The sequence below is a fragment of the Lactuca serriola genome, chromosome 8 (genome assembly GCF_051521515.1).
Source record: "Lactuca serriola cultivar US96UC23 chromosome 8, Lser_US96UC23_V15, whole genome shotgun sequence".
Lineage (NCBI taxonomy): Eukaryota > Viridiplantae > Streptophyta > Magnoliopsida > Asterales > Asteraceae > Lactuca > Lactuca serriola.
In genome coordinates, this window is record NC_136415.1 from 179,450,012 (window position 1) to 179,470,668 (window position 20,657).

The window sequence follows — 20,657 nt, forward strand, 5'->3', positions numbered from 1 at the left end:
TTGAGTGAGATAGATGGCTTTTCGTATATGAGAAATTTCAGGATAGTAAGGTTCGTAAATGTCTAGAATAACATCTATAGAGAATGATGGTTTTTTTTTTTTTTTTTTAAAGAAATTTTCTGAATCAAAAGGAAAAATGTTTCTAGTAGGTATGCTTGAACAAATAATTAAAGGAGAGAAAGTTGATATAATGTTGCGTCAAATTGAAGGTTAAAGTGTTAGTATTTATAGAGTCGTAAAGATTTTTTTTTTTTTTTTTTTTTTAATAATGACCGATAAAGGGGAGTAAAGGTCTAATGGAAGAGTGATGGTACGTTAACTTCTTGTCCTGTATAATTTACCGAATCATGAAATAAAAACCGAATTCCACATTGGCATTCAAACGTTGACGCATCATCAATGAAATTGGAGGTCTGGTTTCTCATTGTTGATATTTAAATTAATCGTGAATTAAGTCAAAAGGCGCCTGTAGCTCAGTGGATAGAGCGTCTGTTTCCTAAGCAGAAAGTCGTAGGTTCGACCCCTACCTGGCGCGTCTTTATGTAAATTTTTTCCCGGACATTTTAGTAAATTACAGGAATATTCCCTGTGGTTTATCAGAAATTGAAAGTTTGGTCTAAATCTAATATGTCATTGTGAATAACACTCCAAGATCATTCAATAAGTTGAAATGTGTTCTTCTCTTCAAGTTCGTATTTCGCTTTGTAATTTCTTCAATGTGTTCTAAGAAATTGCAAAAATATTTCATATACTCCATTGTTATATATTTTATTTATTAGGATTGATTGGTTTCACCCCTTACACCAATTTTCATATAATTTTGGATCAACAACAACAAGTGACTAAAGTTGAAATTTCGCTAAATGAAATACTAAAAAACTATGTCAAATGTTTCACAAATGGGGATGTAAACAGAGTAGATAAAGACTAGTTTTGAATATAAGATATATCCTGTTGTATTGTATCGATAGATCCTAATTATAAGGGATCATTGTTATCTTGTAACTATATTCGCAAGCGCGCATGTATGTGTGTGTGTGTCTATATATATATATATATATATATATATATATATATATATATATATATATATATATATATATATATATCAATCACATTGGAATCTTTACGCCAAATTCTCAGTTTCACTTGGTATCAGAGCCAAGATCTCACACCCCAAAACCCTATCTCCCATCTCTGGCTCTTTGGTCTTCCTCTCCAAAGGATATCTCTACAATGTCTGTCCCCATAAAATCTTCAACCATTGTCACTGCTATTTCATGTAAGTTAACCCGTATCAATTTCTTACTTTGGAAAGCTCAAGTTGTTCCTATCTTATGAGGTGTTCATCTCTTTGGACATCTTGACGAAACCATACTTGCTCCTTCGAAAAAGGTGACTACAGGGAACCGATGATCTTGCCAGGGAATCACCAAACCCCGACTATGATACATGGGCGATTCAAGATCATGCTGTTATTGGAGGCATTCTTTCCTCGATGACAGAAGAGGTTATCCCTCAACTCATCCGATGCATTAACACTACAAAGGAATTGTGGACATCCCTCCACACCATGTTTTCTGCCCAACATCGAGGAAACTCTATTCAGATTTGTACACAACTATCCGCAACAAGAAAGGGAGACATGAGTGCAACTGAGTATTATCAGAAGATGACAGGTTTTGCCAACACCATGGCAAACATTAGTCAACTTATGGGTTATGAAGAAGTGGTTGGTTACACACTACCCGACTTGGGGCCCGGACACAATGGTTTTTTTCACTACTATTACTGTTCTAAGCAATGAGCAGAAGGTAACTCTCCCAGAGTTCTACTCTTATTTAACTGCATATGAAGCACAAGCAACCTCTGTGAGCACTACACTGGAGTATACTTCATCATCCGACAATGCCACTAGGCATGAATCCAATGCCCCTCGTTGCAACAAAAATAATGGGCATAATAACTCCAATAAGAGAAATAACTATCGTGGTGGAAGTAGGCGTGTACGTGGCAGAAATAATGGCAGCCTGCAAAATAACATTAGAATTGATTTCTCATATCATATTAGATTAAGGGTTTGAGTTGAATCACTTGTGTTCTCGACATAGTATAAGAGTTAAGTGGTTTTTTTTGACATATTAAGTGTTCATCATAAGATGTTATGATCGGGCTAGCTACTACTAAATGATCCATTTAAACTTCTGCATGTATAAAGTTTTGGAAGCTACACTAGGCAACATATATAAGAGTATGGGAAAGGGTTTGATCTTAAGGTCTGTGTTTGATTTTTATGGATTTTTTCAAGATATAGTATTACATATGCAATAATCTCAAATTGTCATTTATATTTATAATGTATATAGACCATTATGTTTTCCATAAATATGTTTTTTCCTTTGTATCATGGTGTAAGATTTTAGGACTTTCGTATGTTTAAGGTTATTTACTTCATTTATCTTGAAATTTAGTTGATATTTCCATATGAACATATTAGACATGGGTGTTATATGGCTAAATCTTCCAAAATATATCTAATTTTCATCAAGTGAAAAGGTAGAGAAATTATGTGTGGGGTGTACAAATAAGGGCGCAACATTTCCACAGTATTTATAGATCCATGGGTACTCATGGATTTCAAAAATCTTAGATTTATAGATAAATGAAAGTTTAAGAAATCTCGATGCCTCTTATCATTAAACAATGGTGTATGAATATACAATCAAGGATTTCAATAAGGAGATTATTTATAGCCTAGGATTTATCTTGATATATAAGTACATAACATACATAAGATATAATACATGTGTAGTCTAAAAATCCCTACAAATGTAGCAGGAGGTTGTTGGATGCTAACAATGTCCCGAAAATCATCAAACATAACCTGTGGGAGGCCTTTAGTAAATATGTCTGCTAGTCGGTAATAAGAAGGAATATGAAGAACTCAAACTTTTCCTTTTGTTGTTTTTTCACAGAAAATGTCAATAATCTTTTCAATGTCTTTGTTTATTATTGTAGGATTGAGATTCCTAATAAGTATATTGCACCGAAATTATCATAGTACACTATGGTGGCATTAGAAAGAGGATATGGAAGTTCGAGGAGTAAGTTTCTTAATTAACATGCTTATAAGACCACTTTGTTTATTATGTGGTATAAGGCTTTTGCACGAGAAAGAGATAAAGTATCATCTCATTTATAGGACCACGAGATTGAATCGTTACCAAGGTAAACAAATTACCATAATTGGATCATCGTGTGGCCAGACACCTACCCAATTCATATAATTATAGGCAAGAAGATGTGTGGAGTAAAACTTAGTGAGGTGTAACTCATAGGTGAGCGTACCTTTAAATGTAGTGAATTGTTTGTTTTAGTGCATTCATATGTGTCGTATGAGAAGCACGCATATGAAGAAAAATCAATTGAGCAAAATAAGAAATGTCTAGTCTATTTAAGGTGAGATATTTTAATGCACCAGCTAAACTTAGATAATAAGTGTTGGGTTTTTATTCAAAAACTATTTCAACAATATAAAATGGGCAACAAAAGACTTTAGATTTGAATAAAATAAAACTATTTTTATTCCCACCAAAAGATCATTTTGAAAGACTTAGAAAGATTAAAACAACCATAGAAAGTTAAGTGTTATAACATTTGAAGACTTTGATTCTAATGAGAGATTGGAAGTTAATGAAGTGTGACATTAACCTTTAAATTAAGCTCTCTAGAAGTATCCATCAAACAAGACTTAATCCACCAAAATATGCTAGTATAACAAATGTAAAATGTTATTCTTAAGTTTTAAGACTTTCATTTCTAGTACTAAATGGAAGAAAGAAGAAGAAAGGGAATGGAATGCTATCAATGAAATTTGACAGCCAAAGAGAGCATTTTTCATATGTAAAAATATCTATTTACTTCTCACATAAAGCCTTTCTTTTATACCCAATAGCATGGACAAAAAGCAAGTCCATAAAATAGGAAGTATGACACTCTTACAAGCATGGCATGGAGATTAAAATAATCAAAAGTAACCCACGCATTGTCTCCTTATCATTTTTGGCCATCATGTAAGAATGAGACGAAATCCTAATGCCAATTACCTTTCTATAAGTAGTTAGTTGAGTTCTAAACATTTGGTCACCTAAAGTCCCAAAAGTTTGTACACAACTTAAATAATCATACCATATGATATTTAAACTTGCTTGTTTCTATTCTCTTTATTATTATTTCGTAGAAATAATAATTCCCAAAATGTTGGTAAAATATTATTTGCCACAATAATTTTTTTCAATTTAAATACAAGTGTTGATACATTTATTAATAATTAAATTATACTAATGAATAATCAATTGATAGTAACTTGCTATAAGGTGTAACCCTATAAGATCATTTGTTATTAGCAATATCATTCTATAATGACTCTTGGGCATTCTAGATCTTTCAATCTCCCACTTTTATTAGACTTATCATAGATTGATATAGACAGTGGCGAATGACTAGCAACATCTCACTAAAGAATTCCATTTATAAACATCCATTTCCCAAAAGCTAAAAGTTTCAGTTGATGTATAAGGTGAGTTTATCAATTATCCCTTTGTTACAAACATCCTGTTGAACATGAGACTTGGATCGCAATCAGTCTCTTTTGAAATTCAACTTTGGGTAACGCGCTTTGATTGTCTAACTCTCAACACGCAAGAGGGATACTCTTGACTACATAAGCCTCTTGTATAGTTCACACCATACCTGAAAATGGATTTTATAACTGTCCGGTTAAGGATCATCATTTGACCATATCAAAGCATATCACTCCCTAAACTTAATCTCACTATGTATCTCAGGTGTTAAGGATACAAAGATAGTACCTTTTAATCAAGTATCACTCATAACTTTGATCTATGATTTGATCTTGATGTGGATCCGTTCAATACTGGTTCTCTGAAAAGTACCTATGAAACTTGGTTACAACCACTTACCTACTTTCATCCGGTGAGAGTTAGCCAATCCAAATCATATTAGTCTTACTTCATAAATGCACCCATAATTATAAATGACTATGAACTTTTAGAATAATAAGATTATTCATGGATTAAACATGTTAATATAGAACAAAACTAGTATTGATGTGAAGATCATATCCCAGTATATCAAAACATTATGTAATAATTGTTGTTTCAATGTTCCAATATCCAAATACTAAATCCAAATAAAAAATAACAATTTCTTGAATAATGAAGTTTTATAGCTAAAGTGTGACCAATCATACTTAGCTTAAATGGAAGGACTTTATTAATGGGCCAGACTAAATTTAATCTGTGTAAATTATGTGAATACTATCATCTCCATGTTAGACTTTAGTCTCAGTATAATTAAATATCTTGGAGAACATGCTTGGTGTTCTTTCATGATATAGAGTCTCTTAGCTTGATTACGTATACTCTCGAAGTAGAAAAGATTTATATGCGATCCTTGAATGACAGAAATCAACATAGTTTTTCAATGAACTCATTCATCCAATCATATTTGATTTCAGATTCTAAAGTTGCAGTGTATTCTTATTTAGTAGATTGTGCTATTATGTTTTGCTTGGACCTCAATCCATTACTCTTCATTCCATAATAAAGTCATAATCCTATTATAATTCGTAATTATACATACCCTTTTAAAGTCAACATTTTATGTAGCTCTTTACATAAAGATCTTTTTTTCTAAAATGATTATCTCATGAACATTCTCTTAGTTCTTCTTAAGTACTCCTAGAATGTTCTTATAGTCATCCAATGTCTTAACCATGTATTCAATTTGTATCTCATGATATTCATAGCATGATCATATACCTAGTCTTGTGCATAATATGAACTAAATGATGGATTCATTTTCCAAGAAAATAGAATATAAATCACTTCATCTAGCTCAAACCTATATGCTAGGTCATTTTGAGACAGACTCAAAATGGTGTCATGTGACAATGCCAAGAAGCCTTCAAAGGAATCTTGTATCTTGACCCTTTTCATGATATTTTTAATTCTTGTAAAAGAATTTAAAACCATTTAACATTCATCTTTATCTATCTTTATAGATTTTACATTCCAAGAATGTATCTTGTCATTCCTAAGTCTTTCCTTTTAGAAATACTTTCCAAGTCAAGGTGAAATGACCTTGCATAGTCGAAATGTAATTTCAAATGATTAAGTATGTCTCATTCATACAAGATTAGGAATACCACTATCCCCCCACTAGTTCTCAGTATACACACATGTTCCTTTCATTTTGATATAAAATCATACCTTGTATCTTCATATTAAAATGACTATTTCAACCTTGAGATGTTTCCTTTATATCCACAAGTGGATCTTAATAATTACAGATTTTGTTAGGATAACATGGATTAAGAAAACCTCTAGGCTAAACTATATAGATTTCTTCTCGTAGATGTCTATTAACAAAAGCGGTCTTTCTCAAAATCTATTTCTTGGATCTCATATTAAGAATATGAAGTTATTGTAAATAATATCCTTGCTGATCTAATCATAGCTATTTGTGAAAATGTTTGATCATGCTTAATGTCAAGAGTATGATAAGGACCATAGTCAATGACATGAGTATGAAAAAAATTCTTTTATAACAAGTCTTGCTAAATGTCTATGATATCCATGTATCTATTCTTTCTAAAGCATCTTTTACTCCTTCTAGCCTTTCTATAGAGAGGAAGATTAATCAATCTCATAATTGATTATTACACATGGAATACATCTCAATGTTCATGACTGTAAGTCATTTATCAAATTCAAGATTTGATATTGCATCTTGGTAGTTGATAAATTCGCCAGAAAACCATCAAGAAGAACTCATCAATGAGAGATTCCACATTTCTCAAGCCAAAGATGATTTCTACCATTAATGAAAACAATGTGTGTTTGTGAATAGCTATTATTCAAATTAAAAAATTCATTTTTGAAACTAGTGCCAAAAATTGATACAGCGGGCTATGGTTGTTGAGCTTCTTCAAGTTCCATGTGCCTCCCACTTGCTTTGTCACTAGATGCTTTCTTTCTTCTGACTCAACATTCAGAAGAATAAGAGAACTTATTCTTAATGGGTTTGTATATAATAATCTAAATTCCCTTTTAGAATATTCTACAGACATGTATTTTGTTGGTTGTTTGTATTCAGGATACAGTTAATAATGATTAAGTTATAATCCCAAGAGCATAGAGGAAGACTATTTCTACCGATTAGAAAGTAGACTTTATCCGGTATGGTCTAATTCATCCTTCATTATCTCTTAAGGCTTTAGATGATGTTACTGGATTTTATCCCAACTTTACGTGTAAAAACTTCTACAAAGGTTTCACAATTATGCTTTACCATGTAAAATATAATTATAACTACTATAGTTGTCAATAAAGTTGATTTCGTATCTTGTGCTTAATCTTAGACATTCATTAGAAAGGAAGTCACACACCATAGTGTATAGTTCCTTAATAATTATTTTTCTCTCCAGATTAATGAAAATTTGATTAGGAATCCTTTATATATAAATAAGATATGTCAAATAAACTATATTATTTGCCTTCAAATATCCATTTCTTGAAGTTGGAATATATGTATTTTATTTATATAATAAAGATAACAATGTCAAAGATAACTTTGATTCAACACAAGTTTAAGTCAAAGGTGCTTGCATATAGAACTTAATTTTATTTATTAAAATTTTGATATTTATTTTTTAATTCTATTAAGAGATCTAGTCTCATAAATAGAAGTTAATCATTTCAAAATATGAACATTATGAAAAAAAACGATCTAGTAAATAATCAATCATTTAAATAAAATAAGTGAGACATATATATATATATATATATATATATATATATATATATATATATATATACACACACACACACACACACACACACACACACACACACACACTAGCTGTTTACCCGCGCCAAGCGACGGGTGTGAATAGTTTCTTTCGGCAATTATATCTTTTCGAAAACATGTATAGTTGGGTACCCAACTTTGACGTAAAAATAATGAAAATGTAAACTCTTAACAGTGAGATCTAATCTGTTTTGGAAGATGATAATTTCTAACTTGGAAATTAACCCATTTTGGTATATTATTTTGGGTTTAAAAAAAATATAATGTTTTCCTTGTTAAAAAAAAAGAATAATAATAATAAATTTTGTGAAAATAAATTTGTTTTTTAATTTGAAGATGCACATTCTTTAAACATCCTCCTATATTTTCCTAATACTTGTTCTATCAAATTAAAATGATGATAAAGTTATTAAACTATTATTATTTTATTAAATGCAACACATGTTATCATTTAAAATGGGTAAATTAAAAGGATAAGTAGGAAAAAAATTTAGAAGGATATTTAATTTATCTTTCAATTGTGATTAAAATTTCTTTTGAATTTTGAATATGAGTTCATGTCAACCTAAAACAATATATATTCATTATTATTATTATTATTAGGTTATTTTACCAAATTATGGTTCCTAAAAGAAACTATAACTACAATATTATAATTATGTAAACTACTAAAAGGACACGTTAATAAGAAAAATTGGGAATATAATATTTTCAAAGAAATAAATTAAATAAAGTATTGTCATGCATTCATATTATTTTTGTTGTATTTTTCTTCTTTCTTTACTTTTGTGCTATGTTTGCTTCCCGTCACCCATTGGCCTCCTGTGGTTATCTGCAAACTAATAGTTTCTACACATACATTTAGTAAAAAATTCTTATAAAAGATTGAAATTATATTAATTTGTGGGACCTGACATAGCTTGCTTTAGAAGATAATAATAGAAATTTAGACAAATGGAACTATAGAGTATAAGTCACTCTTAGAGATATTTGAGCAACATTACTATCTACCACAATATAGTGTATTTACATTCGGAAGGAAAGACTCATTCGATATTAGCATCAAATATGGAATGAAAACTCTACATAAATGATAATACCTCACAATTGTTATTTTTTAATGAATATAAACTACATAAATGATATACATGAGGGTATTTGGGTCTTTTCAACCCATTATGCCTCCCAATTTCGTCCTCCTATTCTTTCTTGTTGCACATGCACCGTATTAGCAAATTCTACATAGAATGGAAACCATCCATTTGGATTAATCAAGCTTCCCATCATTTAAGATCAGTTGTGTTTTAATGGCTCTTCCATGTGATTTCAGATTACATGATTCGAGTACACAAAAGTAGTTAGGGATTTGTAAGGAAGATACCTTATCTTTATTTGATGAGATGAAGATAAAATGAAGGTTATCCCTCTGAAACAAGATAGCAAGTACCAATCAGAAAATGAATTCAACTGATAAAAGTATGTGGAAACAAATAATATAACAATGACAACATACATACCCAGTATTTTATGAGTTCTCCCTCATAAGTATATGCTTTATTAGCAGATCTGACTTTGTTTCTTGAATAGGCATACCTGAAATGTATCATAAATATTTTAATCTTAAAACACAAAAACAAAGATTATCCACAGTCAACCTAAATTCTAACCAAACAAAACTACCAATCAAACGTAACTTTAAATTGAAGTAAAGATTTCTCCTTATAAAAAATAGACAAGAGCACTCACATGCTTACAAAGACAGGGTAGTTTGGAATTTAAAACTTCCTGTTGTTTGGACTTGTTTTACGATTTCTTGGTTTACAACATCACATGGCTGTAAAAAGTCATCAATAATTTTCTTTTACATGAAACAAAGTATCTAGTAAAGCATATTACATAAAAAAAGTTTATAGGAAATTATGCTTATACAAAATTTCCTAACCTTGCTTAGCTCCAAATCCAGGTTCCACCATATTTTCTACAAACATGGAAAAAATTATATCAAAATCTAAATATTAAATCCTAACCATTATTTGACAGCTTGTTTTAACCCAACCAAGTTCTGTAGTGGATCTGAGATTCAAAACTTTGAAGTGGATCTCAGTTTTTGAATCACAAGACTTAATGAAGAAAGCTATGTGTGTAGGGTTTGCTCATCAATAATGGTGAATGAGGAGGAATTTTTTCAACACTTAAACATTAGGGTCTACTTTTACTATTGAAAAAATAATGGATTCTTAAGATTGTTCTTGCAGAAGAAATACATTACTCATGTCTACCATACACGTTAATAAGATTGTCTGTAATGCAAATAACAACTGAAACATGCTCATATTATATCCAAAAATTGTTTAAATCATAGTAACTTAAAAAATAACTCACCATTGGAGACTCAAGATGACCAGATATGGGGTTATCATTCCTCGGTTTGATGTTGGTGTCAAGCCGATTAAATTTAAGGTGAATCTGGATTTAAAGAAATGAAATTTGTAACAAAAAAATCCCTTCTCAATTGTGATTAGTTCGAGTTTGGGAGTGAAGAAACAAATGGAATCCAAAACCAATACAGAAAATCAAAAAGTGCAAGAACCCAAAATCAAAACAAAACTTAAAATATATATATATATATATATATATATATATATATATATATATATATATATATATATATATATATATATATATCATCTTAGAGCTAAACAACATAAACTGATGTAGGGTTCTTACCAAAAATTACAGAAGAGGAGAGTGTTGTTGCTGGTTTAAGAACAACCACCTCCAAAACCTTCTACAAAAAAATTGAACCATACTGGAGAGGAGAGAGTGACGGAGGAGATTGAAACTACAGCAAATAGGCAATGGTGGTGAATGTAGGGTCCGTTAGATGTTGCGTCTTGGGCTCGTTCTTTAGTCCAATTTTGTATCCGGATTGGGCATGTCCATCCGTGATTTTATATTCTAGGGTTTAGTATATATAGATGCTTGCATGCATCTTAGTACGTAAGTTTTGGAGAGTCTATCATTATCAGCGATACTTTTGTTTTGATTGTAACCCTAAATAGCCTTTACAGCGGAAGTTCTTAGTCGAGCTCTGCTGAGGCGTGAATCTATTGAAGCATTCGACATATTTTGATTCATTCTTGTGTTTGATTTTTCTGTTAGTATTTTTTCTGATTAACCTGTTTGAAGATCTAAACGATCAAAGAGTTTTTCAACTCATCAATTGGTATCAGAGCTGGTGAACAGTTTTGGATTTTTTAACGCACATATTTTTTCCGTGAACAGAAAAATAAAGATTCCATCAAGTCTGGGCGGTTCGGAAAGTCGTTTTTCGTGATAAAGTCAAATTTTTCAAGACTTTTTTGGATTTTATACTTCGTTGTGTATATCGTTTTGTCATGGGGGGAGCATAGTAATTTTTATCCATTCAAGATCATTCTCATGACCATTAGACGACTTTATAATCACGTTTTTTATTATAAATCGGGCGAGAATTTGGTATGGCTATTCGAAATTGGATTTGTGACTTTTCAAAGTTGAAGATTTTTTATAAAGCTTGTGGTAGAATTATGAAGGTAGCTTTTACTGTGGAAGTTCTTCATCGAGCTCTGCTAAAGCTTTTACAGAGAAGTATCCTTTACAGTGGAAGTTCTTTATCGAGCTCTACTAAGGACTTGTTATATCTCTGACTTCTAGTATTTTCTCGATCAAGTGGAATTACGAATCTTAAAATTTGGGTTGTTACATGATAATTTTTGGTGGCTTATATCATTAGCTTATTTAAGGATCATTGTGACTTGGAGGGGGAGCTCTTCAAAGACAAGAAGTGATTTGGTTTTTTTTGTTCTGAAATGGGTTTTTATGGCGGGTTTGGTTTTCATGAAGATTTTTTTGGGATTACATTCGAAAATGAAGTTTAAAGACATTACTTCAGTGCTTGATTTATTTATCCTAGAGCCCGTGTTTGAAGACTATTGAAGAATCAAGATGCATGGATTGCTTCATCTATTCCTCGTTGCAAGATCTTTTAATTCGCTAGATGCTTGTTTTGGAAGTTAAAGCATTGTCATCCATTCCATACTTTGAGGGGGAGATTATAGGGTTTCAAAGCACTCCATGGATGATGGCAATGGGCCCCTTGATGAAGTGTAGGTTAAAAGCCCAAGACTTGTCTTTTCCTTATAAATAGTCATGTATTATTCCTTATTAGGGTTAAGAGTGAGGCAAAATAATGCGCCACGTGAGGTTTCTTATGTAGTGTTAGATTCTTTAGTCTATGCTAAAAGTGTAATTTATTCCTCATATTTCAATCAATCGAGTGATCATTCAACCTAATCTTCATATTTGTGTTTGTTCTTATTTTCCGCATCTTGTTCATCAAATCTCAATTAGGGTTTTAATCCCAACAAGTGGTGTCAGAGCAGGAGACTGTGTAATTCATACACATCTCTTCTGTGAAAGAAGTGATTAGGGTTTATTCCGCATTCATTGATATTTATTGAGCCGTCACTCCATAATTGACGTATCTCATTAATTATTCATCTTGCCCTAATATTACGTATTACAAAGTTTGATCTTATAACAAGTTACACGATCAAGCATGGACGATTCTCAATCCAATCCCATCAACATCTCTAACAGCATCGGATCAACCACCAAGATTCCAATTCTCTATAATCAAGACTATGAAGTATGGACACACCACTTTGAAGATTACGTTATTGGATCTGAAGATAACAGGTATCTGATATGGGAAGCTATCACTTTTGGCCCTTTCGCACATTCAAGCACGTCCAGGATCATTAAAACTCAAAAGGAGTATAATAATCTATTAAAAGATGTGAAAGACGTCATTCATGATGAAAAGGAGAAGTTCCAATGCAACATTAAGACATTGAGACTAATTCGATTCGCTCTTCAGTCCGACACGTTTCGATTAGTTAGTTCTTGCAGTATAGCAAAAGAAATCTGGGATCGGCTGCGAGAGTTGTACTCCACAGATGAAGATCTAGAGCATTTGTTTCAGACCCTACTTCTCTCTGAATTTGGAGAATTCAAGCAGATGCCGGATGAGGTTGTTACACAAACATTTGATCGGTTCAATCATCTTCTCAGCAAGATGATCAAGCATGACATTGAAAGAAAGCTTATCGAACAGAAGGTCACATTCTTAAATGGTTTGAGACCCGAATGGAGGGCTGTTATGTCGACGGTTAAAGCGCATGAGCAGTTTAAATCATATTCCTTGGCAAAACTGGTGGGGATTCTGAAATCCCAAGAAAAGATTGTGTTGCAAGAGAAAAGCGTGGTTTCAAGCTTGGGGTCTTTGGTGCTCTTGTCCAAGGTAAGAATGCAGAAGAAGAAGAAGAAGAAGATTTGAATCTGGGAGATTACGATTTAACAGCTGAAGACTATGCTATGATGGTATCAAATCACATAAGGTTCATTAAGAAGAAGTTCCCTACCAACAAGAACCGAAATTGGCAGGGAAGCTACAGTTCTGAGAAAGTGAAAGAGGAGCCGAAAGTTGAAGAATCAAAGAAAGGAGCGAAAGGTGAAGCTGACTCTGGTGTCAGTTGCTTCTACTGTGTTGGGAAAAATCATTACGCAAAAGATTGCATGTTGAAGAAGATAGCAGAGAAAGATGAAGAAGCAAGTCTTATGAAAAGACTGGAAGAGATAAAGAGGAAGAAAGATGCTACTAATCCCTCTATGAATGCTCTTATTGTGCAGGGTTCGGTAGATGATGATGAGTTCGGTGGCGTACAGGTGTGGTCAACCGAATCAGAGGATGATGAAGTGAGAAAGCCTTCTCATGGAAAGGCATATGTGGCGAAGAATGGTGATGTGAGTGGAAGATGTTTGATGGTGTTAGATGTATCCCAGATGAGAGGATACAACACTGATGGTGGAAACGAAGAGGCTAAGGAGCGAGAGGACTTGTGCTTTACAGCGAAACCTCTCAGTATACAGATCAGTGAGCTAGATGAACTGATCAAGAAGGTACAATCTATTTTTGTTTCTTTTAAAATTCCACAAAAATCATATGAAAAGGAATTAAATAACTTGAATTCAAGAATTTCAAATCTAGATAGTTGTTTAACTCAAACACGGGTCACGAATTCTAATCTAACTGACCAAATAAGCACGGTGTCATCCAAGAGTGAGGAGCGAAGGATATGGATAGAACAGAAGGAGTCGGAGCTGGTTAAATCTAGGGATGAGAACATTTATTTGCAAAGAGACAATCTCAAATTATTAAAACAGAGGAATGTTTTTTGTTTAATTGCCAAAAGGCTTTATGCTAACATTACTCAGCTGCATTTAAACTGTGAAATAGGATAGAAGATACGTCGCATGATTTTACCCTTCCTTGAGTTTAAGGAGGATGAAATCGATGCCGGAGCATACAACTGTGAAAGTGTTGTATCTTCTGATGATGTCAATCCTACTTATATGTATGGTCTGGACAAAATTGAATCTTTTATAAAGTCCAAAGACCATAAGGACATGCTTAAAAATCTTTCGGATGAAAATGATAAGTTGAAACTCAGGGCCGAAACCATACAAAAATTTGACTCATTGAGTACCAAATTCAGTTCAGAAAATAAAATTGATATTGAAAATGCATCTGAACTTAATGAGGACGATGACATGAGTGAAATTTCTGTAGAGGATGATGTTGACTGTTCCGAGTTCATTAGGAGCGAACCTGAAAACCACAAAAATCTGATTTCTGAAAATTCTGTGGAATTCGCTCGTTTGTCCAAAACTAAGTCCCTAATCCTTAAAGAAAAGGTTGTTGTGTTTCAAAAGGTTAGAACAACTCCCAATCAGGTTTATAAGGTCATAGGAGTAACCGAATATCAGACAACCGAACTCATTGCCATAGTGAATGAAGATAATGCAGATGGTTGTGATGAGTTTTTCTGTTCTGCACCAATAGACAACGCAGATGAAACAATCAGTTTGTCGGAGCGAACATCATGGAAGGCCAAAGGAAGATATGTGCCCGAACCTCTGAATAAGCCTACCAATTTTGACGTACCAAGTTCCAGTGGCACAAAAGAGATTCTAGTGGAAGAAGTCACCTCAACTAGCGAAACCTCTTCCATGAAGAGTGAACCTGTTGCTAAGAAGCCGAAACAAAAGGCAAATATCCACAGACAACCGAAACAGGTGAAAAATCAAAAGTAGCAGAGAAATTTGAGATACAAGAAAAATCTCAGAGCGAAAGCAGTTTTGGCGCTCTCAAAATCCTCACTACACTCTCTTTGACAAACATTCTAAGTCAAAAGGAGAAGAAAACAGGAGTAAAAGGAACTTCGAATCACCGATTCAAAAGAACCAGAGGAAGACTTTCGAGCCACAAGAAGAACAAAACCGAAAGGATAGGTTCGGTCCCGAAAGCAACAACAACCGAAGAGCTGGTTTCGGTCCACCAAACAACAACAGGCAAAGACCAGATTTCAGCCCGTCAAGCTTTTACAATAAAAGACCCAGTTTCGGGCCACCAACCTACAACACCCGAAAATCCAGCTTCGGTTCATCATCAATCAGCAACCGAAAGTCCAGGTTCGGTCCCTCAAATGAGCTCAACCGAAAGGGTTACTTCGAACCTCAAGTCAGGAAAAATTCTCATTCTAATTTCTTTTCTTCTAATTCTTCTCGTTCTCAATCTTCTTCTAAGCCGAATTCTGGTCCTACACCAAATTCAAGATCATCAAAGGATTTGAAAGGAAAAAGGAAAATTTCCTCAGCTAATGAAGACCGAAAGCAGGCTAAAGTCCAAACACCAGAACCTAAATCCAAAACACCTGCATCTAATTCTAATAAAATCAAAGTGTTTACTATTAAAAGAAAAGATGAAACAACCTTAATAAAACGAACATATCTCATTGATGTTTCTCTTACTATTCCTGTTTCTGTAAAAAGGCTCACGTGGAACCAAGAAACTTTGGGTTCGTAAATCTGCTTAATCTTTGCAGGTTATAAGTGACGAGCAGTTTGACGAAGAATGGTACATAGACAGTGGCTGCTCGCGTCACATGACAGGAAGGAAGGAAGAGCTAAGGGAGTTTCGGTCACTTCAAAATGGTGGCAATGTCAAGTTTGGTAACAACTCTTATGGAACGATAAAGGGTTATGGGATGATAACCAATGGAGATTTTACAATCAGAAAGGTGGCGTATGTAGAGGGGATGCAGCATAACCTCATCAATGTGTCTCAACTGGTGGGAGGAACAGGTCTCAAAGTATCATTCGATGACGAAGGATCAGAAATAACAGAGAAGAAATCCAACAAAGTCATTCTCAAGTCTGAACGAAAAGGTGAAATGTTCCCTCTGAATCTCAGATCAATCAAAGGGAATCCAACAATATGTCTTTATCCAAAGCTCACTCAGACGAAAGTTGGTTGTGGCACCGAAGGCTCTCACATCTCAACTTCAAAGACATCAACAAGCTTGTCACCGGCGGTCATGTTCGGGGTCCTCCATTGCTTAAGTTCGATCGAGAACACTTATGTGCTGCATGTGAAATGAAAAAACAAAGTCGTCAAAGTTACCCAACCATCATAAACACCAAAGTTGTTGAACCACTTGAGTTGCTTCACATCGACTTATGTGGTCCGTCATCAATCGAGAGCATTGGCGGTAATAAGTATATCCTTGTTATTGTTGATGACTTCTCACGTTTTACTTGGGTATTCTTTCTAAATCACAAATCTGAAGCGACTCCCAAGCTGAAGATCTTTATCAAGCAAGTCGAAGTGCAACTGAGGAAAGTCGTTCGAAACATCAGGAGCGATAATGGACTGGAATTCAAGAACAAAGAATTTGAAGATTTCTTAACTGAAAAAGGCACAAGTCATAATTTCTCAGCCCCTTATACACCTCAACAGAACGGAATTATCGAAAGGCGAAACTGATCCCTGTGTGAGGCGGCCCGAACCATGCTAAGTTTTGCTTCTCTTCCTTTATATTTCTGGGCTGATGCCATTGCTGCAGCGTGTTTTACTCAGAACAGGTCTTATCTCAACAAGCGTTTCTCTCTCACTCCTTATGAGATAATCAACAACAGGAAGCCGAATGTCAAATTCTTTCACGTGTTCAGTTCCAGGTGCTTCATCTTCAACTCCAAAGAACATCGCAACAAGTTTGATGTCAAAGCTGATGAAGGTATCTTTCTGGCATATTCTCTTACTTCAAAGGCTTACAGGGTTTTGAATAAGCGTTCTAAAAGAATTGAAGAAACCTATTATGTGACGTTCAATGACAATTACGTCAAGAAGTTGAAGTCCACTGAAGAAGGAATAGGAGAGATTTTCTCTCAAATAGGTCAAGTTACAGCCTCTATCGCCAATCTCTTTGACCAGTTCATGGATCTATTTGATGAACCTGAGAAAGCAGCTCACTCTAAAGCCACGGCAGCAGACAACAAGATTGATCACCTTAAGAAGATCGTCGAAGATGCAACCAAACGAATGGGAGCGGAAGAACCAGTTCGAAAAGAACCTCCCCAGAGCGGTACTTCGGTCGAGGGGGAGAATCTATCCTCTTCAAATGAGCAGGACTCACATATTCAGGGGGAGAATCCAATTTTTGACGCACCCGAAAGCCCCTCTGCACCCGAAAGTCCTGTTGCTCCCGAAAGTCTGGATTAACCCGAAAGCCATGTTGAAGAAAGATTTCTTGGCTGATCATCTGTTTAGGGGGAGAATTTCGATATGCTCTATGATGATGATATTCAATCAGAGTTGGAAGAAATGGTCAATGCTGAATTGGATCCATCCTATGATCCAAGCTATCCTCCTCTCACCAAATGGACCAGAGATCATCCTGTATCTCAAATAGTGGGTGATGTATCTGAAAAGGTTCTAACCCGATCTCAAGTGAAGGCAAAGCAAACTTCCCTATTCTCCAAAGTATAGTTCTACATGTTTAATTCTTTGGTGTCCAAAATTGAGCTGAAGACCGTCAATATTGCCCTTGATCATTCTGATTGGGTACAGGCAATGCAAGACGAACTCAATGAGTTTGAAAGAAATAAAGACTGGAGACTCATTTCAACACCAAAAGATGCCCCGGTTGTCGGTCTCAAGTGGGTGTTCAGGAACAAAATGGACAAGGAGGGGAATGTAATCCGGAATAAGGCTCGGCTAGTGGTGAAAGGTTACTGCCAGGAAGAAGGAATCGATTACGTAGAGACATTCGCTCCGGTAGCAAGGCTGGAATCCTTTCGAATATTTCTCGCCTATGCAGCACACAAGAATTTCGAGGTCTACCAGATGGATGTGAAGTGCGCTTTTTTGAATGTGGAACTTGAAGAAACTGTGTACGTGGAGCAACCTCCTGGCTTCGTGAATGAAAATCATCTAGATCACTGCTACATCTTGGATAAAGCTGTTTATGGTCTGAAACAAGCACCTAGGGCATGGTATGAAACACCAACTAAGTTTTTAAAGATGTCTAAATTCAAACAAGGTTCGGTTGACCCAACCTTCTTTCGTAAAAAAGAAGGTAACCACCTTATGATAGTTCAGATCTATGTCGATGATATCATCTTTGGCTCAACGAATCCTAGCCTAACAGTTGAATTCAGAAAGTTGATGGAGACTAAATTTGAAATGAGCTCAATGGGTCCGATTAACTTTTTCCTTGGTTTAAATATTAGACAGGGACCCAAAGGCATCTTTATAAACCAGGAAGCATATACCAAGACTCTTCTTGCTAAATTCGGCATGATGGGAGATTCAAAGGTCAAAGTTCCTATGGTGTTCGGTACCAAGCTCACACCATCTTTGGAAAAACCGGCAGTTGATATAACGCTATATCGCCAAATGATTGGTTCCCTGATGTACCTCACAGCTAGCAGGCCTGATATAATGTTTTCAGTTTGCTATTGTGCTAAGTTTCAAGTAAATGCGCGTGAACCACACATGTTGGCAGTGAAGAACATATTCTGGTACCTGAAGCGAACGACCTCTCTCGGTCTCTAGAATCCCTCAAACTCGGGTTTCTTTGTTCAAGCCTACTCAGATGCAGACCTTAGAGGATGTGGTCTAGATCGGAAAAGCACTATAGGAGGCTGTCAATTCCTCGAAGGGAAGTTGGTGAGCTGGCAATCTAAGAAAAAAACGTGTGTTTCTTTGTCTACAGCCGAAGTAGAGTACATTGCAGCTGCCTCCTGCACATCTCAAGTGATTTGGATCCAAAGTCAACTCCGGGACTATGGACTCAATATGAAAAAGATCCCACTATATTGTGACTCTGAAAGTGCAATTAGGATCTGTCATAACCCAGTGCAACATTCCAAGACGAAGCATATAGCACTGAGGTATCACTTTATTAAGGATCATGTTGAAGAAGGAAATGTCGATATTCACTTTGTTCGAACAACTGATCAACTGACAGACATCTTTACCAAAGCCCTTCCTGAAGCAAGTTTTAATAAAATCCTACAAGGCCTAGGTATGATGGAATCGGAGTCAGTACCAAAAATACATTCTCAGAACTAAACTGTTGGAAGTGAAATGAACCGAACGCTCGGTCTATTTCGGGCTCGGTTCACATGGGAACCGAAATGTACCGAACGCTCGGTCTATTTCGGGTTCAGTCCCATTGCACTTTTTTCTCTTATCTATACAAGGTGATATTTTTGGTTGTACCCATTTGTACAATAGTTTTTCCAAAAATTCCAAAACCAATTTTTTTTAGGAACCGAAATGAACCGAGCGTTCGGTCTATTTCGGGTTCGGTTCCAAAAAAAATTTTGGTTTGTTTTGTTTTTCTCTCTACAAAAATATCAAAAGTTCCAAAAATATTTTCTTTTTCTTTTTGTCTCTTCTTTTGTTTATATTAACAGTTTACAGATTAACGATGGGGCAGGTATCATTCTCACACTTTCTACTAGTTAAGTGTCCCTAGAAGCATGTTGCTGCATATCGTCCAAAGCCTCAACTGATTCTAAATAAAAGCCTTATTGACTTGGTATATACAAACCTTGTCTTCCCAATTAGGCTGACCTTACTCTTTTCTCATATGAGTTAAGAGTTTTTTGATTGGTCACTATTTTTATAGCAGAGGTGCTTTGGTTTCTTTATACCACCTCAAATATTTTTCTCCATCATATTCACTTCATACAAGTAACCCTTGAGACTCTCAGAAATTACCACTGAGGTTTATGGTTCCACAATCTCTGTGTTTGTGATCTTAGCTTCGTGTCACTACGTGCTAAGTGAAACCCACAATTCAATACCTACTATGCATTGACGGTGAACAAATTAAATTTGCTCTAGCTTTCACTTACAAATTAACGAATACACCCAAGTGGTTGTACTATGAAATCTCTAATTTTTCTTTTTGTGTGATTCTTAAGAAATTGTTACATACCATAACATTTCTTCCCTTAGAATCCAATTTTAATTTTTTTTTCAGATTTCACACCAAGTATTCCCAACATGTCACTTACATATTATCCAAACCTACTTGTTCAATAGACTACATTGGTCTCACAAGTACTTCATTCGGTTTCTCTCTTATGTCAAGATTAGGAACTCTGAACTGAAGCGAAAGCCACCCATATAAGCCTCATTAAAAGATGCCTTTCAACACTTCTTAACAAGTGATTGATCATAATTCAACGAGAAACCACACAAACACTTTAAAGTCTCTCTTGACTTTGAAGGAAGAGATTCGTGCCCGGGATCCACAGTTTCGTGTCTTTATTGACATCACAAATTCCCACATATATGTTGCTTTATT

General features: G+C 34.7%; 1 long non-coding RNA gene and 1 other non-coding gene across 2 annotated transcripts; one reads left to right on the forward strand and one right to left on the reverse strand.

Annotated features, from left to right (window-relative positions):
• Positions 1-462: 462 nt before the first annotated feature.
• TRNAR-CCU (transfer RNA arginine (anticodon CCU)) lies at positions 463-535 on the forward strand. The gene has a single exon. It is a non-coding gene; the product is annotated as a tRNA-Arg (tRNA).
• An 8,194-nt stretch (positions 536-8,729) lies between these two features.
• Positions 8,730-9,722, reverse strand: LOC145070374 (uncharacterized). The gene is made up of 4 exons (XR_013689922.1): positions 9,640-9,722; positions 9,411-9,486; positions 9,275-9,319; positions 8,730-9,131 (listed from the first exon to the last, which is right to left on the reverse strand). It is a non-coding gene; the product is annotated as an uncharacterized LOC145070374 (long non-coding RNA).
• Between the last annotated feature and the right edge of the window lie 10,935 nt (positions 9,723-20,657).